A 10,398-nucleotide genomic window follows, 5' to 3' on the forward strand; every position below is an offset into this window, starting at 1 on the left:
GTGTGCCTGGTGTCTGGGGTTTGCCAAGGGGCAGAGGAGGGGGCAGAGCTCACACGGACACCTCTTTCTGGGCAGAAGAGCGTGGCCATGGCTCCTTTAGCCTCTCAGAGCTTGAGGGACTCACTTTCCAGCACCTACTTCTTTCCACTGTCCCAGAAGGAAAGAAGGGGTTACCCTGGCTCACTGTACAGATGGAGAGCCACAGGCAGGTGCAGGGGCTCAGGCTAAGGCGGGGCTTGGTGGTGGGGCTGGCAGGTCCGTCCCGTAAAGACTGTGACTTCCAGAAGGACCACAAGCTGGGAAACGGCCTAAACTGTTAGTGGTGATGCTCAGAGGCTCATCTGACCGGGGGTTCTAGCATTCACCTTGGGGACACTCTGTAGAGTCCGGATCCCTACAATGACCTCTCCCAGACTCTGCGACAGGCTGCGTCCACACAGGGCCGGGGCCCAGGGCTGACTCGGACATGGAGGGGGTGAGGCTAGGAGGGGTGAGGCCCTGTGGCTGCGGGCATGGGCAGCCGCGATCACACTGATTTTCTATTTTCCACGTGCAGGCAGAGAGATGGCATCCCAGGGCCCCTCTGTGGGGTTTCTCACGGGTCTCCTGGATCCCACCTGTTCTGCAGCAGCATCGGCAACCTGGGCTGGGGGCGGGGGGGGGGGGGGAGGGGGTTGTTGTTCCGGGAGCAGATTCTTCTCGAAGTGGAGAGAAGTCCACTTGGAGTCAGGTCCTCGTATCTGACCCAGTGATCTTACGGGCCATAGTTCCCTGTTCTGAATCCTCAGCTAGTAATAGCTAGAAAGCGTTCGGATAGCAGGCAGCAAGACTGGCCTGGAAGTGGTCTTAGCGGCTTTGTCATTCTGCCCCAGACTGTGTCAAGGACGTCTGTCCCCAGCTTCCGTTCCACTGTTTGGCCCACCCCTTGACAGAAAACAACTCCTTTCTTCTCTGATGTTAGGAAGCAAGTTGCATTGTGAAAATCCTTCCACTGAGTCATAGTCGCAAGTTTTAATAAACCTCTCATTATTTATTAAACGTTTGAGGATACAGCAAAGATCCCAAATAACCTGCTAAATATTTATTTCATTAATACTTAAGTACACATTTATTTTTCACTAATTATTGCACACATTGCCAAGGTTTATTTACAGTGAGTTCATCAACAGTAATTCTAAGTTTAGAAGAAAGCAAGGCACAGACATCGAGAGTTTGTTTCCCACAACCAGAGGAGAGCATGCGAGATTTTGTCAGCCCCGGGCCCCTCACGCCCCCGGTCCCGACACTCAGGGCTGAGCCATCATCGCTTACTGGGACGCTGCCTGCACCGGTGGCCCCAGGAACTCAATTCACGGAACGGCCTCCTTGGAGAGAGGCAGATGCCAGTCCAGGCTTGGCAGACATCAGGGGGTGGTGAGGGCAGGTGCGGGGTCGGGAGAGAAGGCGCAGGACAAAGCCCGGAGGGGACACTGACCCGGCTTCTGGCTCCCGAGGGGACGGGCCCCACGCTGAGTTCCTGGGCTGCTCCCAGCCCGGCTTATTCCCCACGATGACGGACTCCACAAGCCCCCACGCGGGGACCCTGCCCCACGTGCCCGCTTCTCCCTGCTCAAGGCTCAGCTGCCGTGGGCGGAGCGCTGGGCTAACGAGGTCTTCCTGAGCACGAGTTTCACACACTGTCAGCCGCATCCGTTAGGGGCATGTTTTGCTTTTGTTGATTATTTACTTCCATTTTTCTAAAACAAGAGACTTGATTTTCAGAATATTAACTTCGATAATAGAACATCTTAGAAACTTGGTCGCACCCTTGAGACCACTCAGTTACTTCCACGTATATCATGACACGTTTGTTAAGTATTTAAGGGGAAATCAACCATTTTTCTGTAAGTTCACACGCATACATGGATGCCCCGTGGCTGTCTTGGAGCCATGTTTCTAGAAAACAGAGAGTGGGGACATTTTCAGTGGCATCTAAACTTTGTTTGCTGGACCTCCTGCCTGGAAGCCTTGGCTGCGGTCACGCAGGCTGGGGTCAGGTGTTCCCTGAAAATGTGAGTCTCTCTGTGTGTAAAGTGATCTCATTTCAACAAGAAAGACACCCCCAGAACTGATGTGGAGGTGACACCCTCAGGTAGTCAGGGTCTAAATGCAGCCAGAATTTTCCAGAAACTGTTGTTCACAGGCGTGTCCGGGGCCGGGGTGGGGGAGTCCTGCCCAGGCTGGCTGCTCTGAATGCCCCAAGGAGACCCCGGGGAGTCAAGGCCACAGTGGGGACCCTGGCTGCTGCCTTTCTGGACACCGGTGGTGGTTGGAAACCAGAGCCGTTTTCCAGCAACTGTTGAGGGTGCCCTTGGCCCAGCTGCTAGCTGGGCAGCACTTGGCCCATGGGGTCACCTCCTTCAGGACGCAGGAAACCGGCGCCTGCTCTGGGGCCAGGAATGAGCCCCACCGGCTGGAGGCTGGATCTACAGCCAGCGATCGGCTCCAAGGACCGCCCCTCAGGGGGCCTGTGGCCAGTCCGTCCCACGGGCTGAGGTGGGAGGCATCGAAGGAGGCTGGCCTCACCTCCCAGATGGGTCTCAGAATCAAACACTAACCAGAGATACTTTTAAGAGTGATGAGTCACAACACGTGCAATCTCTTTCTTTCCTGGTGAAAGAAAGCGTTATTCTATGTCCTGGCATTAATATTTATTAGTTCTACACGAATATTTAGTAGCGTATCTGGGGTGGCAGAGCACCGCCCCTCCCCCGGTGGCGGGGACTCCAGACTTAGCGCTGACATTTAAAGAGTGTGGCAGACTCCATTCCTGCCCTTACAACAAGAAAAAATGGGACAACTTGAAAACAACTGCTTCTCTCAGACTCACCCGAGAGCCCAGCGTGCAGGGCGAGCCAGCACCCTGAAACCTTGAGGGACAGCAGGTCTGGGAGGCCAGGGTGGGCAGGGTGGGTCTGCCTGGAGAAGCTTCTGGAGCCGTAAACTGGCAGGAACTGGTGGGCGGTGCCTCGCTGGGCTTCTGGGAGCTGGGGGAGGGGGGGCTTTATTTCCAGGAGCCCTGAGATCTCCTCACAAAGGTCTGAGGAAGATGCCCTTGTGGCTCTGCAGTGGGAGAGAAGAACTGGGCTGTGAAATATGTCCAGAAAGTTCTCTGTGACAAAGGGAAGACATCTGTCACATTTGGGAAACATGACACGTATCCACCTTTCCCAAGAGCAGCGTCCCAGATCCCGGGGGAGGGTGCTCCTGGACTCTGGCCCCCTCGAGTCTTCTGGTCTCAATCAGTAGAGAAGAAGCTGTAGGAGAGAAAACCTCTGAGAAGGTGACATCCCAGACGCCCCGACCACTGAAGGACGTGCCCCACCCCCACGCCTCAGCCCAAGCCAACGTGGCTCCAGGAGGACCACAAGCGTGGCTCACGGCCGAACATGCTGCAGACCCAGACGCTCTCTCTGGGAGGAGCCCTCAGCCAAGCCACGTCAGGGGGGACAAGGCTAGAGACACCTTAGGCAGAGACCAGCCCCCAGCCACGCCGGCAAAGGCCTATTTCCCTCCGACTGGAGACGAAAGGTCTGGCTTTAAGCAAAAGATGACAAGGCATGCCAGAGGGCCGGAGAAAACATAGTCTGAAAACACAGTGAGCTTGAAGACAGAGCAACAGCAAGTTCCAAGGTGAACACAAAGCAACAGAAGAATGAGGGAAGAAGCACAGTATCCAGGAACGGAATGGAGGGAAATTCTCAAAAGGTGTAACATCTATAGCTGCAGTTGCTAGGGAGAGAAGATGGGGGGGGGGTGGTGGCGATCACAGTGAGTATCTGGAGTAATGGAGTAATGGCAGCCAGATCCAAGAAGCTCAGTGCCCATGACGCACTGAGCACAGCACCCACCAACTGCAGAAAAACAAAATCACAGAGGAAACCTTGAAAGAAGCCTTTACGGGGACAAGAAAACAGCCAGAGAAGAATGAGGGTCACAGAGACGTCTCACCCGGAGTCACTGCAGCAGGAGAGAGATGTTAAGTGGATGACATTTTTAACCTGTTAGAAGAAAAAAAAAATCCCACCAACACGGGTTTCTATAACCAGTGATACTCACCTTCAAAAGTGAGGGAAAAGAAAGACCTTCCCAGGTAAACAAACAACAAGAGAATTTGTGAAAGATGCTCCCAGGAAACTCAAGAAACGAAACAAGCTGTTCAGGGAGAAGGAATGATCGAGGTCAGAGTCTGCACAAGGGTTCAGAGTCCAAGCAGGAATAAGGGGACGTACGTGTGCTGGGTGGTTCCAACAGAGGGAGAGGGGACGTGAGGGACAGCAGTGTCGCAGGGAGGCAGAAAGAGCTGGTGTTCTCCACCCCGAGGCAGGTCCCTGCTCTGCCACCCACAGGGCAATAGTAATGGCAGGTGGGCTTGGACGTCGACTGTCAACTTTAGGGAAACCTCTACATGTTGGGAGTTTAATCAATACACCAAGAGGGAAGACAGAATCGAATAAAATCCTCAAGTAAAACCAGAGAAGACAGAACCAGGAGCCTCTGGCAACGAGTACAAAACAGCCACAAACATGGTGGATGGTGTCCGATCAGCTGATGTCGGCACCTTGACCAAGGATGGGATGGAGGGAGGGACGGAAGGAGGAGGGGCAGACCCGTCTGGGATTTCAGGTGTAGACACCAACCACCCGCATCAACAATAGATCCAGGAAGCAGAAAAGTGAGAAGGGGCTACTTGAGATTTCACCTGCAGGGGATTCAAGAAATCTCACCCTTGTTCAGGGCCAGGGACAGAGGCCGACGCGGGTCACGGGGAAGGCGCCTGGGGGTGGCCGCACCTGGCAGCTGGGCACACCCGAATTAAGAAGTCCTGGGCAGGGGCCAGGGAAGGTCTTCTCGCACGTGTTGTCCTCAAACTGCAGTGACCACACGAGTCACTGAATGTACTTGGCCGTCATCCTGGGAAACGTGGCCCATCTGGAGCCCCAAATCTGCTTAAGACAATAAGAACCCCGAGGGGACGTCCGGGCGCAGGAACAGGAAGCGCCGGCCGGGTAGACCGCAGGCGCCCGGAGAGGGGAAGCCCCGGGCCCCACTTGGAAGCTGGGTCCTCCGTCAGCCGACAGAGCCCGGCCCCCAGATGCGCCAGAGCTCGGCCGGCGCCAGGCCCACCGCCGGAGGTCCGGCCCCCAGCCCGCGCTACCCCCGGTCCGTCTGTTGCTTTACATCAGTAAGTAGAGTAACTCGTGGGCCCAGATCAAGTGTCCGTCAACTCGCGTCACCCTAAGCCCTCCTACGTCGGATTCCGGGCTGGGGACGCACCTGGTCACCCTCCCCCTGCAACTTCACCCTCCCCCTGCAACTTCCGGCCGGACGCACCTCTCACCAAGCAAAGCCGAAGCCCCGCGTGAGGGCAGCACCGTTGGCAGGGCCCCCGGGGAGCCCAGGCAGGGCGGGGGGCTTCCGTGAACACGTGGTGCACGCGTACTTACCCGCCGTTGAGTCACGTGGCGCCCGCGTACCCTCGATCCTTTAACACGTGGCGCTCACACACCTAAACTCCGTTAAATCACGTGGTGCTCGTGTAGCCACGACGTAAGGGATGCTAAAGCGACTTGTCAACGACCGAGTAGTTCTCGTGTGTTCCTTCCGGCAGGCAGGTAAACAGTCTTACCTATTTTAGCCACTTATGGGAAATGGGCAGCGCGTTTCCTAGGATGAGGGTAAAGTACAAACAGCAGTTTTCAGCAGCGGCTCCTGACGGTCCCTACAGAAACGGAAGTAACCTGTACTCTAATCCAGGGCTCAATGCGAGAAAGGCGTGCAAGGTGGGAAACACGGTAACACCTCTGACAGTCGTCTGATTAAATTACTAAATACTACTATTTGTGAGAAACGAATTCATAAGCAAAGCCCGAGGTCGGATATTTGGAACGTCGCCACACCAGCAAGGGGCGAGGATGCTCACCCCCCTGAGTGAGGTCCGGGCTGTGCCAGGGGGCTCGAGGGGGCCCTGCTGGGGCGGCAGGCGGGGCAGGTGGGTGTGATGCCCTGTTCCCAGGAGCCTGAGGCCCCCGCTGCAGCCTTCACCAAGCGCGGTCCCCTCAGCGGGACAGGATGCCCGGGGACTGGGTGTTTCCCTTCCCGCGGGTCAGTCAGACCCCGGTTCGGTCCCCTTTCCCCAGGACAGACCTCGTGAAGGACACAGAGCCCCTGCAGATTCCCGAAGGGCTCCTTTCCCGTCCTGCCCCCGGAGCCCGAGGCCCGCTTCTCTGAGCATCGCCGTGAAGACCCGCCGGGGCCCCTGCAGGGAGGACGCACACCGGTGTGGGTGCCCCAGCTCTAGCCCCAGGCCGGCCGGGAGGAGCCCCGTTCGTCCGCCTGCACCAGCCCCGGGGAGGTTCCCGCTGGCAGGTCCTGCTCCGGCCATGAGAGTCTGCGTCTGCCGGCCTAGCTCTCCGTTTCAGGGCGGCGGTTCGCCCCGTGACCTCTCCTCTCTGGCGGATCTAGGATTTGCTGGTTTTCAGTGCGTCTGGCCCTTAGCTTGCCACGAGGACCCCAGTGAGGGCTTCCACGAGTGTCGCGTGCCGGAAGTCGGAATCTTTTGGCCGTTAAGGGAAGTAATGAGGCATCAGTGGGCTTTATGGCTGCTCAGGTAGGGTCACCTTCCCGGGAGACTGAGGGCAGGAGCGGGGAGCCCTCACCCGCCTGACAGGAGCCAGGTGTGGGCAGCAGACAGGTGTTCGGCCAGACTGTCTGGGGCAGGTGAGTCTTGGGCAGCAGGATCCTGGGGCTCTAACCACTCTGGTCCCACCTGAGTCACACACACGCGTGAAGGCATCTGGTGGCCTGAACGGCAAATGTGCTCTACGGCAGGATTTCTTCCCTCTCGAGTTGTTCTGTCCGCGGCAGTGTGTGCAGCCACAGCCGCTGAGGACAGAGACCCGGCTCCTTGGGGCAGGGCCCTCTCGACCCCTGCCTGGGCTCACACCGTGCGGGTGACGAGGGCTGGGGAAGCTGTGGAGCTAGGTTATGGGGCCTCATCGTCCAGCAAGGGCCTGCGTGGGGTGTGCCAGTCACCAGGTTCTGGGCAGCCGGCTGGAGTCATGCCCCGGGCACCTGACCCACCCACCGGGAGGGGTCTGGGGGCAGCCTCCCCACCGAGACTGGCCGGGGCACCACACGCTGGGACCAGGTGCCAACGAGGAAGACGGAATGGGGCCCAGCGCTGGGAGGAAGGCTCTGAGTCCTGGGTTGGGGCCACACGGAAGAAGGACATTTAGGTGCTGAAGATTATTTTTAATTATTATTAATCTCAAAGAATTCCAATGCTTTAGACAAAACCAAGAGCCGACTCCCTCTCTGCACAGCGAGGAGGGAAAGGGTGAAACCAACACGTCCACCGAGGGCCACGAGGGCACCCCACCCTCCCTGCGTTCTCCCACATATGGCTCCCCTCGCCGTTCGCGGAGTGCTCAGCGTGTGCTCGTTAAAGGTCTAATTACACTCTGCTCCACTAATCAATGGCTGAGAAAATGGCGACATGCAAATACTAAGCGAGAAAAGAGAAAAAAACAACAACACGTCAGCTAACTGCGCCTTGCATTCTTCACGGGGCCACGTTGTTGGCTTGCTTTTAATTTGTACTTGACTTCTGGGAGCCCTTGTACATTTTATAAATGCTGGTATTAACTGCGTGTATTTTAAATCACCAACTAACAGAGAGAAAACCTCATGATAGTCCGTAATCACATCTCTAACTTCCCAGGGTTTCTGGAAGAGGGGTGATAAGGACACACGAGCCCCTCGTGTTCATGTTTAAAACATGAAGAAGATTCCAGGTGCACCTGTGGTGGTCAGCCGGCCCCCGGCGCGGCATGAAAGCTCCGTCCATGGAGCTGCAGGGTGAGGAAACTGGGTGTGCTGATGGGCTCCTCACCCGGACTATTCTGGACACAGCCTTGGACGGAGACGTGACCTCTTGTGGCCTCCAAGCCCTGCCCACATCACCCACGTGGCCCGGTGACTGTACCATAGGGACATCTAAAACCACATGGGGACCGGCCGCCCCAGCTTTGCTGTGTGTTCCGTTCACGTCTCCGTTGCTGTTAACGCGGGAGACCCTCGACGTGGCAAAGCACATCTACGGGAAAGACCCCCGATTTATTTATTTTGGTTCAACTGGAAAAATCAATGGGCACTCGATGCTCGTCTGACATTCACACCACCTGCATGCAGCCTGCCGAGATGTTTATCCGTCAGAAACGCCACTGACCGCATCCCGCCATCTTCTGACTCAGAGTCCGCGAGAAGGCGTTCGCACAGCGGTTCGACGCGGGCACCGGGGAACAGCGCGCAGTTCCGTAGGAAACCCGAAAGAGCCTCGTGGCGACGTTCTGAGTCACCGTTTTCCATTTTCTTCTGTTCTCCGAATTCTCTCTCAAGGAGTTACTCCAGAATTACCTGATAACAAACATGTTTTTCTGTAAGAGATTTGAATTTTCTTCTGAAAACACCTTGTTTTTGCGTGTGAAGGAAGCATTCCTCTGTCCACTATGACTTTGAGTCTAGTTTTATGTACAGAGGAGCTTCAGAGGCTTTCCTGTAAGACCGTGGCCTCAGAGAGTGTCCCCATTCCCCCCAGTGGCTCCGTCCGGGCTCCTGGGGAAATGCTGCTGCCCCACTAAGGGCCCGACTTTTCCCTGATCACGAGGCTCTTCGTCACCAGGAGCACAGCCTCCGTTCCTGTATTAACTGGAATATGAAATCGTCCGCGTGCCCTCGCCAGTATTCTTGTGTGCGTTCTTTGGCAGAATCCAGTCTGAAAATCCATCAGGAAGACGTTTCCCATGTTTCTGCTTTTAACACCAGAATCAAGATGGCGTGAGTTCCCTTGGGCCCGTTGACCCCGAGAACGGAGGGAGCGCCTGATGGGGCCGTCCAGCCACGGGCTCCCGTATGACCCAAGCGGGGCCTTTCCAAGGACAGATTTCAAAACCTGACAAAATGCCGAGGCATAAACAAGTCTCAGCACATCGCAAAGGACTGAAACCACGTGGGGTGTGGCATGTAACCACGGTGAAACCCAGCCAGATGTTAACGACCAATAGATAATTGTCCTATTACCTTCCCATGTTTTTTAATTGGAAAAAAAATGTACTTTGAAGTAGCCAATGCTGAATACAGAATTACAATAAAATTGGAAAACTATTTTGCACTAAATGATGAGAAAAGACGGCCTGTGCTGGGGTGAGCCCTGGTAGGAACGTGGCTAAGTTCTGAACGCTTCAGCTTCACCAGCGGGAAGCATAAAATTAGACAGAAATGCACACCAACCACGGGCAGCACGGGGGTGCCCGGAGGCGTGCGTGTTGGGGGACGGTGGGCCTGAGGCACCTGCGGAAGGAGGGGGTCCGGCCCGCAGCACGCAGTCGGGTCTGGAGAGAAGCCTGGGGGAGTCAGCCAGACTCGTCTGTCCCTGGTTCTCAGAGCAGCTCTCGGGACGCCGTTCCTTGAGATCCTCGAGAGTTGGCAGAAACGACACGTGGCAAACAGGTCGCGTCCCCGTCTGCAAACTCCGCTGCACTGTCTCCCCTCCGTGTGTCACCTGGGTCACTCGGTTCACGTATGCCACGAGGTGCCGCTGGGAACGTGACCTAATGCGAGGTTCTCTCCCTTGTCAGCGCTGTGTTCGCCTGGACCCCAAAAGAAGTTTCCTTGCTTTTGCTGGTCAAGCGATCCGCTGACACTGTCCTGATGTCGCTCGCTTGAGCCCAAGCCGGTCGCGCCTGTGGTCACCGAGGGGCCTCAGGCTGCCTTCCGTCCATTTCGGGACCACGTCCTTGAACTGTACCGGTTAGCATTACTCCAGCTCTTCCCACTTTGGTGTTTCTTTCCGGGAAGAACGATCACCTGCCGATTTTCCGTGCCTGACTTCAGCATCGCCGCTTTCAAATTCTTCATCTCTTAGGTTTTTGGTTCTTTGTGAGACTTTTTTGCGTCCGCAAGCTCTTTGCTTGGTCCACCTTCACGCGGCCGTCGGCCCGGGTCATGCCTGACTCGTCCCTTCTGCTGACCCTTTCCTGGGGTCTCCCCCTCGTCCTGCGGCTCTCATTCTGATCTCTGTTGGTTTGGGTCTTCCCGGTGTCTTTTCTGAATGTCTTTCCCCTCGTGCGGGAGAGGCTGGACCTCCCACCTTTCCTTCTGTGGCTACGGGCCTGTTGATGGGGCCTCCTCCCTCTCTTCTCCAAGAGCGTGTTTGGGACTTGGCCTCGATATCAGTTGACTGCTCCTTTTTATGTGAACTCAGTTTTCTGAGCTGCAGGCAGTGTGTTTCGCCAACTTTTCTGGGCTCCTGCTGCTGCGTTTTTTCTTGGGTGCACAGGCCTGGCTTTGCCCCTGAGC

General features: G+C 56.3%; 1 long non-coding RNA gene across 1 annotated transcript; it reads right to left on the reverse strand.

Moving 5' to 3' along the window:
- Nucleotides 1-1,066: 1,066 nt before the first annotated feature.
- On the reverse strand, nucleotides 1,067-5,430 carry LOC122495691. The gene is made up of 2 exons (XR_006300542.1): nucleotides 4,099-5,430; nucleotides 1,067-3,102 (listed from the first exon to the last, which is right to left on the reverse strand). It is a non-coding gene; the product is annotated as an uncharacterized LOC122495691 (long non-coding RNA).
- Nucleotides 5,431-10,398: the final 4,968 nt, after the last annotated feature.

Source organism: Prionailurus bengalensis, chromosome A1, assembly GCF_016509475.1.
Source record: "Prionailurus bengalensis isolate Pbe53 chromosome A1, Fcat_Pben_1.1_paternal_pri, whole genome shotgun sequence".
In the NCBI taxonomy this organism is placed as follows: domain Eukaryota; kingdom Metazoa; phylum Chordata; class Mammalia; order Carnivora; family Felidae; genus Prionailurus; species Prionailurus bengalensis.